A 9,861-nucleotide genomic window follows, 5' to 3' on the forward strand; every position below is an offset into this window, starting at 1 on the left:
TGCTGATTATTATTATTATTATTATTATATAGGGCATCTTCACTTGATCATAACCGGAACCTGCAGGCTGTTTTACAATGACTGAGGGTCAGGATTACAACTCCATGCTGAGAAATGTACTTTTCACCAGGACAGTCTCCGCTTTCTCGGTCATATGATCACTGCAAATGGACTACTGCCTGACCCTGCACATGTCGCTGCTATCCTCATTGCAGCTGCCCCAACTGATGCAGCGACATTGCCTTCTTTCCTGGGCCTTACCTCGTGGTACTCAATTCGTGCTGAATTCTGCCACTGTGGTTAAGCAATGCGTGCTCATCTCAGAAAGGAGATGGAATTCGTATGGACTGACGATGCACACCGTAGCTTTCAGCAAATCAAACACCTGATTTTACGCAGCTCCGCACTTGCTATTTTCGACCCTGCTTTGTCAACGTTAGTTTCTACCAATGCTTCTCACTGTAGCTTGGGTGCAGTCTTAACTCAGATGCACCCGGATAGAACTGAACGTACAGTAACATTTGCTTCACACACTCTGTCCGCTGCTGAACGCAAATACTCCAAGTTGAGAAGGCGGCGCTTGCTTATGTTTGGGCAGCCAACTTGTGGGGCAGCCTCTTTACTCTTCGCACAGACCATCAAGCACTGACTACACTGCTCTCCACTAAAGGTATAGGACGTGCAGGTATGGGCATTGCCAGATGGTCTGCACGTCTGCTCTGCCGTCCAGGTTCTCAGAATTCAACTGCTGACTGTCTCTCCAGACTACTTTTGCCTAGTGCTACTGATTCAGAACTGGACATGGAGCCTGAGTTCGTTGCCTTACTCTCCATTTTGCGTAATTCACTCTCAGTCTCTGATTTTGCTTCAGCTTCTGCAGTTTGCCCTGAACTGAATGCTTTATGTAACTAGATTGCACACGGATGGCCAAAATCACTTTAAGACTGTTACACCAGAATTGGCACCGTACTTTCCAATCAGACACAAACTGGCTGTAAAAGACCAGTACATTTTTAGAGGCTCAAATCACCTTATTGTCCAACACCGCTGAGATCGACCCTTGTTGCTTTGGCTCACAAAAGCCACCAGGGTTGTAAAGGTTGTAAAGACAAACAAAAACACAGGACACAGCGCTTTTGCCAAAATATAGACAAACAAAACAGACTACACAGACAAACATGGTGAGCTGATATTTTAACTATTACGATTATTACCTCCGTCTCCAATCCTGTTCTCCTCTCATCAACACACAACCCCGAGTGAGTGAAAACATGCTGCTTTTATGCAGCTGTACCGAGACTCGATTGCTAATCAATCATTCAACTAGAGTCTCGGTACAACTGCACGTAAATTAATAAAGTGCAATTCCCCGTGCTCACATATTACATTTTACCTACATGTGAAGTGCTGTGCAATCCTCGTGGCTAAATACAAACATACATTAGAAACAACTCGTGTTCCACAGAACCATTTATATCCCGTGTACCAATGACTATACACCAACATTAACACACAACATGCAACATATAACATAGAAATACACACAGGGGCGGGGCAACATTGGCACACGGAAGAATAAACGTTCTTTGTGTTTCTTACTCCTGTCTTGTTCTTAATTATTACTTGCTTGGTCACTACACCCGGCATGCACTCGTCGGACTGTAGCCTGGTGAGCAAGTCCAGGGCGGACTTGAGACTGGCAGCGGAGAGTGTAAATGCGCTATTTCACTTCAATATAAAACAACAAATTTAGAACTTAACATTCAGTATCAGCAATAGGCTACTGGCAAGTTAAAATGCAAGTATGATCTTTGTGCGGAATGTAAATAAAAAGACATGTGGTCAGCTACAATTATATTATGATTATAGGTGTACTTTTACTTGGACTAAATGTGTTTGACCGAATCATGCCTAATGTAATAAAAAACACTTTTATCATTTTATCATTAATGTATTTATTATTTGCTTTTTTCATACCTTTTCATATTTCTGACTTTTTGCCAGTTCAATATCTTCAATGTATTTTTTTTTTAATTGTGTTTAATGAAGTGGTAGTAACGGCAATGTACACGGAAATGTCCAAGTTTGTCTTCACACTTTAAAGTGTGCATTTCCATCCGCATTTGTAATGGCTTACTATGGGTTAGTTCTCATTATCGGTCTAACTAGTTCCACTTGTTCAGGTCAGCTAAAGCAATTTTCATCAGAGTAGTTTAACAATGGTGTAATCAATGACACAAAATATAATTATTTCAGTTTTGTTTTAGGGCATTGAAAATTGTAGGTGCCCGACTCGGACATGAGCAATTTTGTACATGCCCCAGGCAAGTCTGGCAATATAACTTCCGAATACTGCTACTATAGTCCGTCATATTTGTACTATAGTACTTTATAGTAATACTATAGGACATAATAGTAGTACAATAGTATATTTTAGTACTTTATATTAATACTGTATGTCATAGCATTTTAAGTACTACCTGTACTTTAATGCACTTCTTAAGTATTTCTGGGTTACCTGCAAACACCTCTGCACCTTTTTCTACCTCACAGAACCATCCTTCACACAAACTCCTCTGCACCATCTTCTATCTCATAGAAACATCCTTCAGCACGTCCCCGATCACCAACTGCAGCACACTAACTGATCAGAATTGTTACATGTATGAAAAAACACAAGCACAATTGCTGCTAGAATTGCATTTACAGTCAAGTTTTACCTTGACCCAGGACATTGTCAACAAATCTCCCAATCTAACTGACCTGCATGGCTGATTCTCTTGGTAGCTCTAGTGTAGTTTACATAATGATACCAAGTGTGATTAACAACAAGGGGGATAAAATATTCCCCCATTGTATTTATTAAGATTGTATTGGAAGCATGTTCTACAGCTAGTCGATGAATAACAGACAATTGTTAAAAGCACTTCCCAGGGGCATGGTTTTATGACCTGTGATAGTTGGATCCAATTTAAAATCCAGAAGTATCCTATTGAATGCTCTTAGAATATTCACAGAGGCCTTAAGCATACACTTGAAAACAAATGTATTGGCAAGATTTTTCTTTCTTTAACAGACAGCTGAGCACATAGTAATAATTGTTGTAAGTTGTACTTTTGTTGGGGGTCGGGATGGGGATGGGGGGTTGCATGCAAGGCAAAGGAAGTAAATGCAGCTATCAGGACACCAGTTTCTCTTCATTAATCAGCTTGCAAGGAGTGTCACGTTAGTAATAAACAAAGTTCTGAACACAATTTTTCATGAGAGTTTTTGTTTTCTTGTATTTGTAATAAACCATTAGGGCAAGCAATACTGGGCTGTGTATTGCACAGTACAATAGTAATGTAATTGTAGCCCAGTAATAGTAATAGTACGGTATTAAAGCATTTTAGTACTATAGTATTGCCATTTTACTTTAGTACTATAGTATTCTTATTTTACTTTAGTACTATAGTATATTTTGTATAGCTATATGTGGCAAAGTGCCCCACAATGGGCTATTTATATTGCGTGTAGTGTGTTAATGTTGGTGTGTAGGTATTGGTGCACGTGATATAAAAATGGGTCTGTGTAACACGAGTGTTTAAAATTTATATTTGTATTTGTATTTTGCACAGCACTTCACATGCAGGTAAAATGTAATAATATGTGAGCAGGGGAATTACACTTTATTAATTCACGGGCAGTTGTACTGAGACTCCATTGAATGTGATTAGCAATCGAGTCTCTGTACAGCTGCATAAAAGCAGCATGTTTTCACTCACTCGGGGTTGTGTGTTCATGAGTGGAGAATGGGTATGGAGGGGAGAGTATTTAAAACGAGAACTAAACAAAGTAAATATATAACCGTTGTTTTGACTCACGTGTTTGTCTGTTAGTCCACTGTTTGTTTAACTGTTAGTCTGTTTTGTTTGTCTATTTATTTTGGCGTCAAGTGTCGAGTCCTGTTTTTTTGTACAACTGTTTTATTTTCTAATAATAATAATAATAAACCACGCATCAGCGCATTCATTCATCATTTCATCTCGCAGTACTGTATGTTTCTTCTGGTCTGACATCCCCACTACAGCCGTATTTGTAACATTATACTATAGTACTTTTATTTTAAGGGTTATAATGTGTGCCCAATTTAAATGAAGCCTTAGAACACCCCCTGCCCCCATCCACCAGAAAGCAGGATGGTATTTCTTGCAGTTGCCCTTCAAGACTAACATTTCCTATCTAGATATATTGAAAGGCATGAATTGTGTAAAAACTATAATCGATCATTGTATAATCAACACCAATTATAACTTGTACTATTTTAAACTTCAGAAAAATTGTAGAATGTATCCCTGCATGCTACTAAATTAACACTGTTTATTGCTTTTGTTGACAACATTAGAGACAAAAACATGCGTTAAACATGCCTGCTTTAAACCTGCCCACCCCCCTTGGATTGCTTCGTGTCTCCATAGGTGGTGTGCGCCCCCCTCCCCCTGTTGAGAAGCATTGGGTACAGGTGACGGATTAGCTACTACAACATATTAGCTGCTCATGTGTAGTATTAGCTACTACAACATATTAGCTGCTCATGTGTAGTTTACTTTGAGTTTGTTTTCACAAGTTTTGAAGATTCATATGAATTAAAGATTGCTAAATGACAAGCTTGGTTTGTTCTTGCCCAAACTAAACTGCATTAATAACAGTCAAAGTTTTTATAGTGGAAATAATAGTGGAAAACAATAGTGGATCACATTGGAGTTAACAACTACCAGTATTGTTATGGTCATAACATCGATGATGTACACACTTATTGTTGAAAACCGACTCGTGCATATAGCATATATATGTGCATATATATATATATATATATATATATATATATATATATATATATATATATATATATATATATATATACACACACACACACATACAGCTCTGGAAAAAATTAAGAGAGCACTGCAAATTTTTCTTAAATCGGCATCTCTGCATTATGGCAGCCATTCCATTCCAGTGTCTGTTGAATTCCAACACAGGCACACCTCATTCTACTGAATGAGGTACTGATTAGGGGATCACCTGAACCAAATCTTATTTAACGAGGAAAAGTATAAAAACCACTCCTGTGGTCATCACTATCCTCTTGCAATAAGACCAGCTGGATGGCAAAACAGTGCTAGTAGTACCTCAAAAGTAATTGGAATAAAAAAATAACTATTGACCATGCCCAAAGAGTTGAAAAGGAAAGTTTTGAGTGAGGAAAAGAAGGGTTCAATTCTGGCTTTACTGGCAGAGGGATACAGTGAGCGTCGGGTTGCTTCCATCCTTAAAATTCAAAGACAGCTGTTCATAAGAACAAGGTCAAGCAGCACACATTGGGGACAACAAAGCTACAAACCGGCAGAGGGCGAAAACGACTCTCCACTGACCGGGATGACCACCAACTCATTCGAATGTCACTCAGCAACCATAGGATGACATCAAGTGACCTACAAAAAGAATGGCAAACGGCAGCTTGGGTGAAGTGCACGGCGAGGACGGTTCGAAACAGGCTCCTAGGGGCAGGGCTGAAGTCGTGCAAAGCTAGAAAAAAGCCCTTCATCAATGAGAAGCAAAGAAGAGTCAGGCTGAGGTTTGCAAAAGACCATAAGGATTGGACCGTAGAGGACTGGAGTAAGGTCATCTTCTCTGATGAGTCCAATTTTCAGCTTTGTCCAACACCTGGTCATCTAATGGTTAGACAGAGACCTGGAGAGGCCTACAAGCCACAGTGTCTCACACCCACTGTGAAATGTGGTGGAGGATCGGTGATGATCTGGGGGTGCTTCAGCAAGGCTGGAATTGGGCAGATTTGTCTTTGTGAAGGACTGTAACAAAGTGCCCGCCCCTGTGTATATTATCTGTTATGTGTTGCGTGTGGTGTGTTTAAATGTTGGTGTATAGACATTGGTACACGGGATATAAACGGGTCTGTGTAACACGAGTGTTTAAAAATGTATATGTGTATTTAGGCACGAGGATTGCACAGCACTTCACGTGCAAGTAAAATGTAATAATATGTGAGCACGGGGAATTGCACTTTATTAATTCACGTGCTGGGATTCAAGTGAATAATTAATTGGTAATTGAATCCCAGCACAATAGTATATATAGATGCACGTTGGCACATACTGGTGGTTTGGGTGTTCGGTGAGCGGAGAACGGGATTGGAGACGGAGGAAATAAGTAAAGTAATAATAATAACGAAGTATCTGCTCACCGTGTTTGTTAAGTTTAGTCTGTTGTCGTTTGTCTTTATTTTGGCGTAGAGTGCCGTGTCCTGTGTTTTTCGTGTTTGTGTAAACCTTTTATTTTGTATTAAACCGGCGCCAACAGGCGTCTTCATCACTTCATTTCATCCGTCCTGTGTTTTGTGTATTGCATTACCTTTCCTGGTTCTGACGCCGCCCACTTCGGCCGTCTCTGTGACACGTGGTGTCCTGCGTGGGATAACAGCGCCTCCAAGCGTCAGACCAGGAGAGGTGTTTTGTCAAAAAAAAAAAAAACAAAAACAAAAAAAACCACAGCAACAACAAAAAAAATAAAGTAAACATGGAAGGCTGGGACTGGAGAGATGGCTGCCAGGACCTGGAGGAGTTCCTCGGTGGTCTGGAGGACCAGGGCTGGTGCCTTGCCTGTGGGGAGTTTGGGCACCCGGTGGTGCGCTGCCCCTACCAGGAAGGAGAGGAGGAACTGCCGCAGGAGAGGAAGGTGAGGAGGTGGCAGAGAAGGGGAAAGGGGAAGAGGAAGGCAGAGGTCCCACCGCTGTCTCCACAGCCGCACCAGTCTCCTGCAAGGGAGGAAGAGCCGCACCAGTCCCCTGCAAGTGAGGGAGAGCCGCACCAGTCCCCTGTATCAAGGGGAGACTACACACCGCTCCCACCTCCACCACCAGGAGACTACACGCCGCTCCTACCTCCATGGGCAGGCGCAGAGCAGCAGGAGCTGCCTCTGCCTCCGCCACCTCCACCGGCAGGCGCAGAGCAGCAGGAGCTGCCTCTGCCTCCGCCACCTCCACCGGCAGGCGCAGAGCAGCAGGAGCTGCCTCTGCCTCCGCCACCTCCACCGGCAGGAGCAGAGCAGCAGGAGCTGCCTCTGCCTCCGCCACCTCCACCGGCAGGCGCAGAGCAGCAGGAGCTGCCTCTGCCTCCGCCACCTCCACCGGCAGGGGGAGAGCAGCAGGAGCTGCCTCTGCCTCCGCCACCTCCACCGGCAGGCGCAGAGCAGCAGGAGCTGCCTCTGCCTCCGCCACCTCCACCGGCAGGAGCAGAGCAGCAGGAGCTGCCTCTGCCTCCGCCACCTCCACCGGCAGGAGCAGAGCAGCAGGAGCTGCCTCTGCCTCCGCCACCTCCACCGGCAGGAGCAGAGCAGCAGGAGCTGCCTCTGCCTCCGCCACCAGCAGAGGGTGAATGCCTGCTGGTATCACTTCCCCCACCAGCAGAGGGTGAATGCCTGCTGGGTCCCTGTCCACCAGCAGAGGGTGAATGCCTGCTGGGTCCCTGTCCACCAGCAGAGGGTGAATGCCTGCTGGGTCCCTGTCCACCAGCAGAGGGTGAATGCCTGCTGGTATCACTTCCCCCACCAGCAGAGGGTGAATGCCTGCTGGTATCCTTCCCCCACCAGCAGAGGGTGAATGCCTGCTGGGTCCCTGTCCACCAGCAGAGGGTGAATGCCTGCTGGGTCCCTGTCCACCAGCAGAGGGTGAATGCCTGCTGGTATCACTTCCCCCACCAGCAGAGGGTGAATGCCTGCTGGTATCACTTCCCCCACCAGCAGAGGGTGAATGCCTGCTGGTATCACTTCCCCCACCATCACGAGGAGAGGAGCTGGAGCTTCCTCTGCCTCCACCTCCATCAGGGGGAGAGGAGCAGGAGCTGCCTCTCCCTGCACCAGAAGGGCCAGGACTAGATGCTGGCGGTCCTCAGCAGCCCTTGCATAGGCTGCTGAGGGAAGCACGGGGAAGAACCTCCCGGCTGCAGTGGCCGAAAAGAGGGCCAACACCCGCACCCCAGCTTGTCCTGACTGCCAGCCTCGCTTCGCCCAAGGATGCCAGCCTCGCTTCGCCCAAGGATGCCAGCCTCGCTTCGCCCAAGGATGCCAGCCTCGCTTCGCCCAAGGATGCCAGCCTCGCTTCGCCCAAGGATGCCAGCCTCGCTTCGCCCAAGGATGCCAGCCTCGCTTCGCCCAAGGATGCCAGCCTCGCTTCGCCCAAGGATGCCTCTGCATCGCCTGGGGTTGCCCGCCGCTCTGCATCGCCTGGGGTTGCCCGCCGCTCTGCATCGCCTGGGGTTGCCCGCCGCTCTGCATCGCCTGGGGTTGCCCGCCGCTCTGCATCGCCTGGGGTTGCCCGCCGCTCTGCATCGCCTGGGGTTGCCCGCCGCTCTGCATCGCCTGGGGTTGCCCGCCGCTCCGCATCACAGCCGGAAGTACTGTGGCCGGAACCCCACGAAGGGGAGCTGCCGGCCACGAAGAAGGGGGAGGAGGTCTGGAGACCGCCAACCCCAGCAGCAGTTTCGCTGCCGGAGGAGGGGGAGGAGGTCTGGAGACCGCCAACCCCAGCAGCAGTTTCGCTGCCGGAGGAGGGGGAGGAGGTCTGGAGACCGCCAACCCCAGCAGCAGTTTCGCTGCCGGAGGAGGGGGAGGAGGTCTGGAGACCGCCAACCCCAGCAGCAGTTTCTCCGCCGGAGATCGTGGGGGAGGTCCGGAGACCTGCTCCCTCTGCAGTTTCTTCCCTGCAGGAAGAACGGTGGTTGAAGCCCCACCAAGGGGAGCTGCCGGCGCCGAAGGAGGGGGAAGGTCAGGAGACCACACCCCAAGCAGCCTTTCCGCTGCTAGGACTACCCTGGCAGGAGAATGCTACCCTGCTGACAGCATTACGACCTGTGGGCCCCTGGAAGCCTCTGGTCCTGGCCAAGGACTTTGGGCGGGACTTTTGGGCTTTTAAGGGGGGAGGTGGCCATTGAGGCCATGTGTGCTTTGCACAGGAGGGGGTATATGTAACAAAGTGCCCGCCCCTGTGTATATTATCTGTTATGTGTTGCGTGTGGTGTGTTTAAATGTTGGTGTATAGACATTGGTACACGGGATATAAACGGGTCTGTGTAACACGAGTGTTTAAAATGTATATTTGTATTTAGGCACGAGGATTGCACAGCACTTCACGTGCAAGTAAAATGTAGTAATATGTGAGCACGGGGAATTGCACTTTATTAATTCACGTGCTGGGATTCAAGTGAATAATTAATTGGTAATTGAATCCCAGCACAATAGTATATATAGATGCACGTTGTCACATACTGGGGGTTGGGTGTTCGGTGAGCGGAGAACGGGATTGGAGACGGAGGAAATAAGTAAAGTAATAATAATAACAAAGTATCGGCTCACCGTGTTTGTTAAGTTTAGTCTGTTTTCGTTTGTCTCTTTTATTTTGGCGTAGAGTGCCGTGTCCTGTGTTTTTCGTGTTTGTGTAAACCTTTTATTTTGTATTAAACCGGCGCCAACAGGCGTCTTCATCACTTCATTTCATCCGTCCTGTGTTTTGTGTATTGCCTTACCTTTCCTGGTTCTGACGCCGCCCACTTCGGCCGTCTCTGTGTGAAGGACACATGAATCAAGCCAAGTACAAGGTTGTCCTGGAAGAAAACTTGTTTCCTTCTGCTCTGACAATGTTCCCCAACTCTGAGGATTGGTTTTTCCAGCAGGACAATGCTCCATGCCACACAGCCAGGTCAATCAAGGTGTGGATGGAGGACCACCAGATCAAGACCCTGTCATGGCCAGCCCAATCTCCAGACCTGAACCCCACTGAAAACCTCTGGAATGTGATCAAGAGGAAGA

The sequence above is a fragment of the Polyodon spathula genome, chromosome 14, assembly GCF_017654505.1.
Source record: "Polyodon spathula isolate WHYD16114869_AA chromosome 14, ASM1765450v1, whole genome shotgun sequence".
NCBI lineage: Eukaryota > Metazoa > Chordata > Actinopteri > Acipenseriformes > Polyodontidae > Polyodon > Polyodon spathula.